Here is a 15,699-nt window from a genome sequence, read left to right as displayed (position 1 = left end):
TGTTTGGAAGTGTTGCTTTTATATATTCATGAATTTGCTTCTAAACTGTGTTCAACATTGTGAAGGAAACAAAAAGTTTGATTTTTTGGGGGTAAAGAAAACTTTTGGTGATTAAAAAAAAAAAGAAATTATATTATAACAATATATTTTGTCTGTTTATAGTTGCATAATGTGTTCCATTATCCTTTTAAAAGGGAGATAACCTACATAAAAGTTCTATCCTACTAATATTAATAGGTTTACTCTTGAGATTTTATTTTGAGTGATTACCTCCCTTTGTGTATGCTTTAATCAAGTAGGCCTTTAAATTAATGTGATTGTTCTGAACCCCAATCATGTTTATAATTGATGGCCTACTCTTTTGAGTTTTCGGACAGTGTTTGTTTTTGTTAGGGCTTTTTTGGGGGGAGGAAAGGGGGATGGGGATTTTAGATAAGCTCTGTTTTCCTTGAAAAACTACTTTTAAGAAATAAGGAGATGAAAATACTTTTGAAGCATCAAATTCTTTTTCGTAGGTACTGGAATATGGTTCTTTTTATTGGTAATTGAATCATGCAAATTGTTTTCATTTGGCCTTTTTCTAGGAAATTAACATTTCTGAGCAATATGTATTCTTTTTTTCAACTTTTTTTTATCAGAATAGGATATATGCAGGAAAGTTGTCTCCAGAAAACATTGCATAATGCATTAAACAAGAAAGAAAAAAAATCGTCTTTACATCACCTCTGAATTATTACACCAAACTATTTGAAATGAGTCTTTGGAAGCAATGATTGATTTTTGTAATGATAAAAACCTTTTTCAGTAATAATATATAAATCTTCTTCTATACATATATTTTTATGCATCTTATCTTTTCCAGAATTGGTGTATCCAAGAAAACTGAGCATCCAAGAAATAAAATCCAGACAAGAGCACCACAGGGTTTTTAAAGTAGGTTTTATCTTGTATGATCTTTATGTATAATAATTATATTACCAATAAGATTTACCCTATTTGATGGCCTCTTAGTTGTCAGTCATCAAATTGAAGGTAATGGTTTAGGGAATAGAACACGTGGTCCTTCAAACAGGCAATGAATGGGTTGTATTCTTTATGTAGTAAACCAAGCGTGAAAACTTTGTGTGTTGGTTGTGTGTAAATGTTTTCATAAAATACAGACGATGGACAAGGATTAAAACCTATGTAGAGAATAAATTGTGTACATTTCTGTAGCAAAAATGCATTTTCTTATAATAGGAGGTTAAAACATTTTATTACACTATGTAGGGAATTATACTTGAGATTTAATTTGTTTATCGGATATTAAATGGTGGACAATTTTACCTGCTTTTTTCACCTGATCATGAAAGGTGAGTTTGTGTATAGCATTGTTACATTTTACGGTAATGTTGATGTTACTCTTTGTTCAAGAGATATTACGGAGCGATTTGTATATATATTTCCTGTTTGTACTATTCATACAACTATGTTTATCTACCTATCGAAAATTTGTATCAAATTATGCCACAAAAAATACTTGTTATTCATTGAAACATGAACCTCAATCTGGCAGTAAGAAGATTAAACTTTGTTGACATTAAGTAGAAGATTTCAACGATTTTTTCATGACAAATGTGAGGGTTATCACAACAAAAGCGTAAAATTGTATTTGATTAAAAATACAAAAAAGAGCACTAACTTCCAAAATAAATATTGAAAATTTACACTTTTAGTGCAAGTTTTTGTAGCATTATATCCATTGATTCTAAGTTCAATGTAAACTGTATTAACATTAGGCTCTGTAATAAATGTTTTAAGCATAAAAATTGAATTAACAGATTCAGTGAAATTTCTTCTTAACGTTAAAGCTGATATGGTTATAAAAAACCTGTTGTCAGAAACCAATGACTTGTTTTTTTCTGTTTCTGGAGCTTGTTAAAGTAAGTTGCATCTACTTTTTAAGGCCTTGAAATCGAGTAAAATCTTTTTAAAAGCAATGAAAGATCTTTTTTAGAAAAATTAAATTTTGACTAAATATTTTTTCTATTTTGTTGAATTAAGTTGAATATACTTTTTCATACCTGAAATTTGAATATGACCTTATTTGAAAAAAAACAAGCTAATAAATATCTCCTTTGGTTTTGAACACTGACCTTTTTTTTTTTTAGAAAACACTAACAGAAAGATGAGATCATCATATCTGGTCTTGTATTAAGTGTTATCTTAAGTAAAGAATTGTGTCCTATAAAATAATGTCATAAATTATCCGTGGGCCATTACAACCTGTCATAGTTCTTTTAGGTCATAGGTTAAACCTTAAAACAAGTGTAATACATTTGTGGACTTGACAGAAATATGTTAAGTTCTTAGTTTAGAAAGACTTAATTGCATATAATATTCATTGTATTATGATTTTAATTTATTGAAAGTATAAAAACACATTTAATGTACATTGCATTCTTAAAATATTTATTTGAAGACCGATTTGAAAGTCATTTTTGGCTTTATTGAAAGTATAAAAAAGCATTTAATGTACATTGCATTCTTAAAATATTTATTTGAAGACCGATTTGAAAGTCATTTTTGGCTTGCTGCATACTGAAATGCGAGATAATCCAAAACACATAATTATAAAAATTCTCTTGACATAAATGCCAATTTCAATAATTCTAATGTTCCCCAAAATATTGAAGCTAAAGATCAATGGTAAGGGAGCATTTTTCACGCAGTCAATCAAATTTTTCCAAAGTTTTGGGGAAATCTGGGTTCAGAATATTTCTTTTTGTCATCTGCTTAGCTACAATAATTGTTTTCATCAAATAGGGGATCAGAATATTTTTTCAGGAAAACATTTGAACCGAAGTTGGATACCAAAATATTTTTTTTGGTCAGTTATAGTTTCGGGAACTTTTTTTTTTGTAAATGAAGTATAATTATTAGAATTGATCTTCAACTTTAAACTGAATTTTAACAAAAAATGTGTGTTTTTTTTGTTCAAAGTTTGTGGCTAAAGAAGATTCTAAATTTCAACAATATATAATTTTGTCAGTTATGTTTTAGTTTGTACTTTTACATCTATTTATAAGTCTGTTTCCCTTGTAAATTTTTTTGAAATCAGCCTATGGGCTTAAGATGTCAAAGTTCAGAGATTAACCTGGGTCAGCATGGTTCAGGTATAATTAATCGGTTTTCACACAGCCTATTTATTCATACACATTTCTTGTCAAGGGAAAGGAGGATACCTGTATAATTAATACTTTACTCATTTCTTATATAAAATTCCTTAATGTGATAAATTGTAATGTAAAATTTGTTAATTTAATATCCAGCAATTTTCCAATGCGGTATATGAATTGATGTATTTGTTGCTTTGATACAAATCACCATTTTCTGTGTGACTAGACATTATTCTCTACTTTTACTAAAACCATACATCTTTCTTTTGTTGTCATGCCAAAATGAAAAATTTCACCTAACTTTTGAAAGGGTTTTATATTTCTTCACATGGTGGAGATCTCCAAACTTCAATTATTGTATTATTCAGGGCTTTAAACTCATTAATTTCTGCCATTGTTAACCCTAGTGTGTAGCAGTTTAATGTAATTTTTTGCGATCAAGTCATTTTCTTTTTCTCTTTTTTCCCCTGTAAAGGGTATATTACATAAATGTTTATTAAACGATATGAGTACGTGACTTCTAACAGATTTGTAAGGGTCTATTCTTAATTGTTGAAAATGTTATGAGCTAAGAAATAAAAAGAAAGTTGAAAAATCATAATGTTCTTTTATTAATATTAAAAACTACACATTTTATGATGAGGCACTTGTATGTCCTGTTATATATATATGGCATTACTCTAAATACAAGAAAATATCCTTTTTCGATTTTAAGTTTGCACTGTAATGTTTCGCTGAAGCCTACTGAATATTTTTCAGTTGAGAATTTTTATTTATTAATCAAAAGGGAAGTGCTCTCATGACTGCATGTTGTCCTTCTTTTGTCTTTTGGTTTATCGTATTTTTACGTTGCTGTCTGATCGACACATACACCATATCACCTTTTCTTCTTTTTTGATGACATCCAAGGTACATTGATATAATGCGGGAGTTTGAAGCGAATTTAATTTATAGTAAGCATACCTATAACTGTTGTTAATACCTTCATGAATGATTAGATACACTTTAAATAAAACTATAATAAAGAATGAAACATGTCCTACATGACAAAATAGTTGTCAAAATTTCCTTTAGTTGAAATGCACTGTTAGAATTAGTCACCATGTGACACAGCTGATATAAAAGGTATCAACTCTATGAAGGATATCTGACAAGAGACTTATAAACCTGGCCAGAGGCTGTGGATCTTATTGTTGATGTAACCTGAAACACACGGTCTTATCGCCCAAATATTCCTCGTCTATTGAATTATGAAATATTTTCTTTTCCGATTTTCTATCGTCCATTGTCCAGTAAACATTTTACATGCTAAGTCATAAGAACAAGCGTCTAATCTTAGTTTTGTTATTTCTCTATAGGTGAAGTAACCATTAATAATTTCTTATTAAAACTTTGTGTAAGGGATTTAAAAATAGGGGTATGGTTAAATTTGGCAGAGAGTTACAAACATTCCTCGTAATTCATCTCTTGGATATTATATTAGTGTGTTACTGTAATTCACTTTAGGTTTGTATGTCAGTTTCTTCTAAATTTTAATGTAAAGTGGCATTGTTATTTGTAATCGAATCTCAAGACACTCATGAAAATTATGATATATTTTTTATGGTTTCTTTATATCTTCAAAATATAGAATATCAAGATACCTAATCAATATGATATGCAGAAAGTTTAAATGTTTTAATTTGAAAGACTCTAAGTGAAAATTGTTACCACCCTATTGATTTACTAGTTTTTTAATTTGATTTTGAATGGTATGTGAGAACATAAAAAATACCACCTCTCCAATTTTAGGTCAAGCATATAAATGAATTGTTTATCTACAGAAAGTAATCATTGTATTTAGTTGAGATATATACATTGTCTAATTGTTAAGGATTCGTTGGTAGAGGCCATAGAGGGTTGAAATCTGGAGGTTAAAAAAGATTAAGTTCAGGATTTTAAATTAAAAAATTACCACAAAGGTCTGTCCAAGGTCGTGATGATTTTTACTACTCAATACATTTTAAAAAAAATGCAAGGTGATGTTTGACTTTCTTCTTCAGACGGGTAACCTGTAAAGTCGGCCCTTGATCAGAGCAAAAATAATATATTCATATAAAATCCAGTTCAACTTTATGCAAGTATTTTAAAAACATACATAAACCTATATTTACGTGTAAAAAGTGCAAGGTGTTGATTTAAAAATATCGTTTGGAAGAAAATGTTTATGAAAATAAATATGTTTATATGGTAACTGATCTGCAGTAATCCTATCTGCTTTTTATTTCCAACCTCCTTGAGAGCACCCTTTAATTATTCATTATTTGCACAGACTGAGTGTTTTTTAGGATTATGAAGACTAATGACTTTATCAGTGTTTGTCTATTACTTAATTCACACATTTGTGTCAACATTAAAACTTCTATCTATCACCTAACAGGCCACAGACTTGATCACAGAAGTTAATTTATTATTCTATAATACCTCTATGAGGTATGACTTCATTGGAACGTGATATATAACACCAGAGAACATTTTAAGGGGCTAGATTATGTAGTGTTATGCAGATATTTTGGTTTGATAATAGACTTGAGACTGTAATTGCCCAGTTATGCTCACTTGTATTAAGTAATTTACCTTGTACATGTACTTGGAAAATTGAAGTTTTAATCTTCATACTTTTGTCAATCTTTTGTCAAACATAACTCAAAAGTGTCATACCTTTTTTAGGAGGCAGTTTATTATGTTACCTATTCGGCTGTGATGTTTGTGATATTTGCCACTGGACATTACATAATTAATCAGTTGATCACAGTTTAACTGAAGACAATGGATATAAATTTATAAAAACTGAATCGCTCCCAACACGTAAAAAAAAAAATTGAAAAATTGAAAGAATTCTTGCTTTTGATTAAAATAAAAGAAATTTTGTTTCATTCATCTGCTTTTCAAATAAAGTTATAAGACACCTTAGCATGATCCTAAACAGTGTTCAAACTGTTAAACGTATTGTAGCTTTTCTATAAATATACAACAAAGACCCGACTCAAGGGGACATTTGTCATATTTAGATTGATGAATACCTTTAATATGAAAAAGAGAGGCTGATCGATTCCAACAACAAAAGCAAAAGCTCGGTCTTTATAAATTTGAATTGGTCGTTATGGAAACAGGTGAAGGTAAGGAGGGGAATGTTTGGTAACATTTTGTACCCATTATAGAAAAAACTTCTCAATAATTCAGATGTGTTCAAACGATTAGCCATTAAGTATTGACATAAAGTTTTTAAACATTTGACTGTAACAAAGATTTGTATTGTCTTGTCACCGTTACATTCAATTCTGGCTGAGAGAAAAAAGTAGATTGAGTCGAAAATATCTAAAAACGTATTTCTGTAGTTTTATTGTGTTAAGTGTTTATTCTAATGTAATAGGTTCATTCTGCTATAGATCTTGTGACACACAAAACAGCGTTTATTGAAGTCGTCAGAGAAAACAACATTATATTATACCCGACAGTGTAAGGGTATATTTAACATATAATTTAATGTAATTTTCAAATGATGAATATGGCGACACAGAAATAAATAGCTAGGCGATTGACACAGGATCCTTTGTATGTTTTGGGAAAGCTATTTTATTTTGCACTTGGTGAAACCATGATTGACATTGTTCTCGACTTTAAACCAACCTATAGGCCATTCAACAACTTAAATTATCGTTCTTTTATGCAATATAATTTTGGCTTGTTCATTTTTTGAATTCAGCACCTTCAAATGGTCTAAGTTAATTTTACTATAAATGCTCCAGATGTAAAAATATGAATCTATTAAAGTATAAGAACGTGATGTGTTATACTAATTTACATTTTTTAATTGAATAATTTTGATTCCTTAGAAAATGACTTATAAACCTTAATGTCATTAGAAGTTTGGTTTCAATGATAAATGTAGCTTTCATATTTGTGGGAAAATGGGTTCAGTATTAAATTTTACAATTTTGAAGTTCAACCTTTGACATATTTGATTAAAGAATGTAGTAAATTTTAAAAGATGTATTATATATGTTGTACTAAATAGCCTAAAATATAGATTGCCTTAATGTTTTCAACATACTAGTAGTCTGAATATCCCCATGTATGCAAGAATTCTTATGTAACATAATCATTATAATATAATGAGATATTTGTTTGTCATTTAGATGAGTTGATGTCTCTTTGAAATTTGCAACAACAAAAAACACACCTTCATATAAACTTGTGAGTTTCTGAAAAAATAAATCCCTTTTCAGTGCTTTATCATTATATCTTTTGTAGTATGTTTTGATATCAATTCTGTAGGATTTTTTAAATTTTATTGGCAATGAGCTTGTGCTCTGAGCTATTGTTTCTATTGCCTATATTTTCAGTATGTTTTCTTGTCATTTCAGTAGGAGTTATAAGATCTTTGGCAATGTGCTCTTACTCTAATCTATTGTTTCTGTTGAACTTTGATTTGGTGTCAGTTCAATAAAGGTAGATACAAATGACATCTGTGTTTTTACAAACATTTCCTGGTCGCGTCACTCAAATTTGATAGAAATACAGCAAACAATTGTTCCAGATATTACCATCAAAAGGAGCTCATATCTATCATTAACAAGTTACCAGAGAGGCGATAAGTCTGAGAATTTTGTTTTTTGGCAGTATGTAGCAAGTTTGAAAAATGATTTCCAAACAAATTACAGTCAGGTGAGAGGGAGAATGATGAATTGTCCATGAAATGTTAGAAGTAAAATTTGAAAACCATTCCAAAATATGTGCAGAAATTGTTCAAAATGTCAGCGGGGAAGGAAAGTAATCTTACACATTGTGAAAAATGATATAATGACTTGAACAGACACAAGGTGAATTAGTTCTCTTGGAAAATTCTATTTTATCTTTAGGTAGATATTGGATACTTGTGAATTAATTGACAGTTAAGTAACTAGGTTTTTTACAACAATTTGAGAAGTCATCTTCATTAAACTCTAAATTTTATTTGTTGTCTTGCTATTTATAGTTATCTAACTGAAATAGATTATACAAGTTTTTACCACAAGATATTAGTGACACCTTTTTGGTGAGATGGACTTGTCCAAAGGCATGTTTATGTATAGTACTCAGGCAGTTTGTACAAAAACATTAGTGTTTTTATATTTGCTGCAGTTTGATTAATCTCTTATAGAGTTATTTCCCTTTATTTTGATTGACACCACAATGTTGATTTTAATCATTAGGGAAGATGCCCAGTAGGTGTGAACTTAATTAAGATTGCTTTTTTGAGTGCAGTTTGGTTGAAAAACTTATATAAATATCTTTGGAAGGTGTAAATTAGTTTATTTGACAGGTGCCATTATTTGGACTCTTTTTCTAAGATTTAATGGATATGCATGCAGCTTTTAAACTGTGATTAAAAACATTTGGAAAAAAAAATTAACAACTATAAAGTTTGGCTTTTGAAAATTAGGAATGTTACCCGAATTAGAGGACATTATTTTCACAAAAAATTACTTTTATGAAATTTGTGTTCCCTTAAAAAAAAAATTTAAGGGGGAAGGGGGGGGGGGGTGTACTAAACAGTATGGGTTTTTGTACAATCAACCGTAAATTATTTGATTTCTTACACCTACATCATTTAATCTCTGGTGAAAGTTGTCTTATTGTCAGACATGACATATGTCCTTATTTTTTTTTTCAGAAGTAAAAATACCAATTTACACTATGAAAGCTAACTTTAAGAGGACACAAAATGATACAAACTAAATTAAGAATTATAGATACTAGATCAAGCTTTGACTCCATTCATTTCTTATTCAAATGTATTAAGTTTAGCTAGAAACTTCAAAATAAGATAAAGAGAACATATTATGCTTTAGAAAACTTGAAAAATTTAAGTAGTGCAATTTAAAAATATATATTCAAAGGAACAAACAAAAAATTTCCTCTACTCAAGTTTTACATATTGTATAACCACCTGTGTTCCTATTGTTAAAGTCTATATGTTATCTATCAGACATTTATTGTATTTTTGTGTTATTGGGTTGCTGTCACATTCACATATACCCCACATTTCTTTCAACCATTCACAATTATGAATATTCTGATAAGATCTATGAAGAAATATTTCATAAAATTCCCAGTTTTCAGCCAGTGTTAAAAGAACACAATTACAAAAACTATTACCACCAGAACCTGGTATATAATCAGAAAGCTTTCCTTTATCAGCATTCCTCTGCTCTCTGATGAAGTATCAAGTGTACCAACATGTGGAGAAATTTATATTTTGACAAGAAAAACATAGAAATCTTGCCCTGGTAACATGATACTATGATACAGTTAATTCACCCCTAGCTCTGCTTGTGTACAAGATGGTGGATAAAAGGAGAGTTTATAAAATGGTTTACTTTGTTATTCTGCAGGAGGAGTAATTGTTACATTATGTTTCTAAAGGAAATTATTATTCTGCTTCATTTGAAAGTTTTGTTAGTGGAGTTTTTATGAGGAAACCATGAGCTAAAAATAGATACTAGTTGTGTTGAAAGTTGTGTTGTACATATTGCAAAACAATGGAAACAAATGTATAAAACACAATATTTGTTGTTCAAAACTGTTTTGAGATAGTTGGAGATGTTTATTTGTGTATTTTGGATTATTTAATTCACACAATTTAATTCCCTATGAATGTAAGTATTAATGAACTGTGTGCTATGTGTATGTTTGTGTAACACCTTTGGTTACAAACCAATCTATTTTGTTTCTGTTTGAATTAGATAATAGAATATCAGTGTTAGTTGCATGTTTTCATGCTCTAGCCTCATATTTACACGTTTTACGATAGGTGGAATTTAAAATGTGCAGCACATTTATTTTACCGGAGAAGAAATATTAGATCATTTATTCTTTTCAAAAATATTTTAAAACCACTAACAGATACACTTAATGGTTTTTACAAGTCTTTCTCAAGAATGAAGACTTTTTATTTTATTGTATTTAGTTAAAATGTACTTTAAGATGTTTTGACCTTTAATTTATATTCTTCATTTGTACTTTGTTCTGTTTTATGTTTTCTCCCTTCAGAATGATAAAATTATCTAATGTCAACTAAAAGCTATGTCAGGCTTTGAGAAAGGTCTCAGGTTGAAATGTTGGACATTAGCTCTATATATATATTATCATAAAAAAGGATGTGTTGAAAAATGTTTTCAAGTATGGAGCTTTTATCCATGTTATCTTTTGTTGATGGTGAAATATTATTTAGTTCATTGTGTATATTTCATTGCATTGTACAATATAATAGGGAATCTTTTCTGCTATTGTTCTTTTTCTATCAAGAAGTTTTCATCAATAATGAAAATATAGCCTACCCTTTAGACATGTGAGAACTGGCCCTTGCGACTGTTATAGAGCCACATATAAGGTTAATGCCTAGATGCTTTACAAGATGTGTGTCAAACGTTGGCTTCTTGGGCTCCTGTTTTCAAAATCCTGGTTCCCACATTCCTGTATATTCTCAGGATTCTGATTAAACAAAGATGGTTTGATATTTGAAAAAACAGACTTTGTTTTGTATAGTAAGGGGTTAGTGGGTTAATGTGTCATTGATGATTGTTAGTGACTGTCATGATGAAGAACATCAATATAAGCTCCACTGCTTTGACAACAGCCTATACCCCTTAAAACCCTGTTAAATATTTGTATTTTGTTCTGAAAATTTTAAAGTTTTAGAATATCTTTAAACGGATAGTAGCTACGATTTTCATTAAAATTACTTTTTTAATCTATATGCCGGATTTTGTACAAAAAGTAAAATAATTATGTTTAAAACAATTACTGGTTACGTTCCATTAAGCGTTTAGAAGCTTTTTAACGTTTAGCACCTACATTTATTTATTGTCTATAGATAATAATTCCATGTTAAGCCCAACCCTTATTCATATGACCTTTACTCTTCAGTTCCTAATGTGCAATCGCACATTGCGCCTCGAAGGGATATGGTCGAACAGGGGAATGTTATCGCGGAAATAGTACGTGAATTTACAGTTTCAGCAAGAAAAGAAATAAAAAAAGAGGTGCAGACAAGTTATTGTAAATTAAAAATAAAAAATGTCAACGAAATCGGTGATTAAAATCACTCAAAACACCTGCGACGCAGGCAAAGTCAAACAGAAGTAGCCGACAGTTTGCGTAATGTTTACATTTCTTCAATTTTCCAGATCACATGAACAAAAATCTCAACGTGTTCATGATTGTCAAAAATATGTTTATAAATTTACGGGCAGTAATCTCCCACCTTAGAAGAAATTATAAATCAAGTTCCTAAACTTTAGTATTATTTTTCAAGTGTATCCTTCATGGAGGCCCCAATTTAACACACAAACACGTGTATACATTATCGGCATGGTTAAGTCATACAAATGTAATAACAAGTGTATAATATCGCCATTGTTGGAGAATCTTGGGTTGGAATAATATGCCGGTATTGTTATATTTTTTATTTACATAATTTGATAAATGGCGTCAAATATGTACGTTTAATATAGAGTAATTATCAAATATGTAAGAAAACAAAAAGCATGTGTTCGTATCTATATATATCTTGGTTAGCTCACTCGCTGTGTCGGCAAAGTTCGGGAAGTAAACCCGATGCATAATTAATGAGATGAATAGGCACACAACACGATATGAATTATCAATTATTAACACTTATGTAGTTTATGAACACATTCTAGCGATCTTATTGCTTATATTTAGTACATATCTTTGATTTTAGCAGCTTTAAAACTTGTTCATATTTTTGTCAAAATCGTAGCTACTATCCCTTTAATGTAGTTTGAAAGGATTCATAATTATTTAAAGAAAAGCTATTACGTTATGAGGCTATCACAAGTTTCCTGTAGACCTATAGACCTAAACAGATTTGTTATAACACCTGTACCTACCCTAAGGCTTTGTTTACATCGGACCTAACAGGTGTTTTATATCAGGACTATTAACTAGTAATACAAGATGGCCAAATATCTCAGATATGTAATTAGGATGAAGTAAAATGGGAATGAAAAAGGAAAGGATATGATATGGGACAATTTTACTAACATAAAGATCAAATCTATTTACAATTTTGTTGAGGAAATATGATGGCCCTCTAACATGGAGTGGTCCAATTTTCTATGATCTTTTTGCATACTAAGGTGACTTATAGTCCTTACTTGAGGTGAACTCGTAACTCATTGATAACTACCCTTCAGTTTATGGTTTGATTGACATGTTCTTGTAACCTACATATACGTTTGTTCTTATGCTTAAACTCATGTGTGCTTCTTGAGATGATCTACAGTTAGTTTTGTGCTCATGTGCTCTTGTTGAGATGACTCACAGTTAGTTTTGTGCTCATGTGTTCTTGTTGAGATGACTAACAGTTAGTTTTGTGCTCATTTGTTCTTGTTGAGATGACTCACACTTAGTTTTGTGCTCATGTGTTCTTGTTGAGATGACTAACAGTTAGTTTTGTGCTCATGTGTTCTTGTTGAGATGACTCAGTTAGTTTTGTGCTCATGTGTTCTTGTTGAGATGACTCACAGTTAGTTTTGTGCTCATGTGTTCTTGTTGAGATGACTCACAGTTAGTTTTGTGCTCATGTGTTCTTGTTGAGATGACTCACAGTTAGTTTTGTGCTCATGTGTTCTTGTTAAGATGACTCACAGTTAGTTGTGTGCTCATGTGTTCTTGTTGAGATGACTCACAGTTAGTTTTGTGCTCATGTCTTCTTGTTGAGATGACTAACAGTTGGTTTTGTGCTCATGTGTTCTTGTTGAGATGACTAACAGTTGGTTTTGTGCTCATGTGTTCTTGTTGAGATGACTAATAGTTGGTTTTGTGCTCATGTGCTCTTGTTGAGATGACGACTAACAGTTTAAGTTTTGTGCTCATGTGTTCTTGTTGAGGTGACCTAGTTAGCTTTGTGCTCATGTCTTCTGGTTGAGATGACCTAGTTAGCTTTGTGCTCATGTCTTCTGGTTGAGATGACCTACAGTTAGTTATGTGCTCATGCTTTCCTGCTCATGTTTGGAAAAGTTTACTTTTTTTCTAGTTTTTGTTTGCACACCTAAGGCTTAGGCTACTTTTGCACTCAATGTATCTTTCCTTCTCCATTATTGGTAGGCTATTACTCTGTTTTATGGTCGATATTTTCATTTCATTAATAAAAGATTGCGTTCATTGACATATTTTTTTGTTTGTAACTAAGTGCATGCAGGCATAAATAATTATATATAAAGCCAACATTTTCTACTTTATCCTAAATGAAATTCCAGCAAAGACTCGGGTAATCAGTGTTATACTGCCAGAAATAAAATATCATTAATTTTTCTAGTGTGAAATTTTTCTAGGCAGTTTATAGGATGTACAGAATCTGTGGAATCTTTTATCTGTTTCAAGTGTATAATGTTTGAAATGTTAGTTGTGTGAAGAAGAAAAAGCAGTGTAAGGGGTCAAGTTGTATTCCAGCTGTGTATTGAGGAAGGATTGTTTATTTGGTGAAGGTTCATGATGATAAACAGTAATTATTGTTACAACATAACAACAAAATTTGTATGGAAGATATCCAGGAAGTATAATCTATCATTGTGTTTGGTGTTCAATAGATCATTGTTGTAACAGGCTCAGAAGGTCATTAGGGTGTGAGGTTAAGGAAGACCTATACTATTTTTTTATCTGTGTCAGTTTGCAGCTTAACAAAGAGATAGCCATTTTCATCAGCTAACCTTTCTTTCTACCATATAAAATAGTCCGGGGCAATTCCAACTATATGTCCTCATTCAAATGCATTGGTCTTTTTTTTTAAAAGGGGGAGGGGGTTTCAACCCCCTGGATCTGCCACTGATAGTAATAGCATTTCCATCAAGATTTTTATAGAAATTCCTTAGATGGCATGCAGAAAAATGTTGTGTCCAGATTTAGAAATCCCATACATAGCATTGGATAGAGAGTGTAAATCACAGGTAGTGTCCATTCTAAACACCTGTTTATCAACTGATTTATTTAGTCCATATAAAAATACTACAAAAAAACTATTTTGAGATGAGTCACTATGTATGGAATAATTACAGCCCTATAAACCTACTATTGCATGCTAACAACTGATAATTAAAGGTTCCTATTCTATACCTGAATAAATTGACCAGTGAGCCACAAGGTACGGTGTCCTTGAAAGGTATAATTACCAAAATTAGGTACATTTAAAAAGTATTTTGAGTTCAAAGGTCTGTGACTCTTAATTTCTTCCGTTGCTTTTGTTAACTTGAAGAAGTGTTGACAATTGTGTAGCCACTCTTACAAATAATGTTTGCATCGTAGGAGGTCACTACTCGCCATTGTAGTAGCAGTAAATAGTAATTAAAGTAAATTGCTGAAAAAGATTTATACCTTTTTTGCGATTAAATCTCTATCAAAATCTATTCCCTTCTTATAGTTTAGCTTTTATTTTAAACACTTCAAAATCTGTCCACTACTTTCTATTATTCCCTTTTTTCCTGCTGTCTAAAGGGCCAAGCAGGTTTTGTCTAGATCACAGTAGCATTAATCTTGAGGTCTAATGTTGATTAATAACCTGTTCCGTACCAGAGGAGAAGGGGTTAGGATTAAGTAACATTAATGTCATTTTTTTAATTAGAAAGATTTGGTTGGTAAAGCATTACTACTGAAGCTGAAATCTTGATCTTTTAAGTGTATCATCAGTTTGAGATTCTCATTGAATAAAGAATTTCCTATGAAATTGACCCTCTCTAGAAAATCGTGTGTTTAGATAAGGTAACACCTGGTTGGTTAGAGGAAAGTATTTCATCCATAATTATTCATTCATTTTCCATGTAAAATATTACAGAGCAGTCCTAATTTTAGATAAAATTCATACTTTAAATACATTGTAAAGATTGCATAACTAAATCCAATCTACCGTATCAAAATAATGTCACTAGACTATTTGTACCCCTTGACTTTGTAGCTTATAAGTTAAATCAACCATTTTTCTTTATTTTGACATACAAATTGCTATATTTAATCATTTTGTACCATACATGCTGCACTGGATCCTAGGGATTGTTTGATCAAACTGAATCCACTGCAATAATGAATAGGTATGCTGACTTGAGGTCCTTACAATTACTGATCTTTCTACTTGTATTGTAGTACTAGAAAGTAAAAATGTTAGAAAAAATGTGTATGGATCAGACAAAAAGGAGGTTTCATTCTTGTGATGATAGTTCTGTCTTTGTTCTGCTATAATTGACATGATATTACAGTGATTATGTGTTGTTGGGTGGCTGGCCACATTGATGTTTACCTTAAATCGTCTATCTTATTAGACTCTTGTTCAAATTGTATTCCATTGAGCCTCAACTTTATAGTAATCTTGTTTCTTATTTAGTAGTCTTGGTGGAGTTTTTATCCACCGTAGTCCTTTGTGAATTACCAGTAGTGAGATTTATCAACCATGATAGTTTAAGGATAGACCATTTGATAAATTTGGGTGTCTTGTAAAAAAGTCTGG

General features: G+C 30.7%; 1 protein-coding gene across 5 annotated transcripts in view; it reads left to right on the top strand.

Annotated features, from left to right (window-relative positions):
- The window catches only part of LOC143079037 (interference hedgehog-like), a 94,393-nt gene that overhangs the window by 35,242 nt on the left and 43,452 nt on the right, over window positions 1–15,699 (top strand). For 2 of the 5 annotated variants that reach the window (XM_076254168.1, XM_076254163.1), the window contains exon 3: window positions 863–933. The gene's annotated coding sequence lies outside the window, so the exon portion shown is untranslated. Of the gene's footprint in view, window positions 1–862; window positions 934–1,119; window positions 1,353–4,556; window positions 4,665–9,603; window positions 9,839–15,699 lie in introns of those variants that run through there. The other 3 variants (XM_076254164.1, XM_076254167.1, XM_076254166.1) reach the window with 3 other exon arrangements.

Source organism: Mytilus galloprovincialis, chromosome 6 (assembly GCF_965363235.1).
Source record: "Mytilus galloprovincialis chromosome 6, xbMytGall1.hap1.1, whole genome shotgun sequence".
NCBI classification, from domain to species: domain Eukaryota; kingdom Metazoa; phylum Mollusca; class Bivalvia; order Mytilida; family Mytilidae; genus Mytilus; species Mytilus galloprovincialis.
Note: the sequence above shows the minus strand (reverse complement) of the source record. Positions and strands in the feature narration are given on the sequence as shown.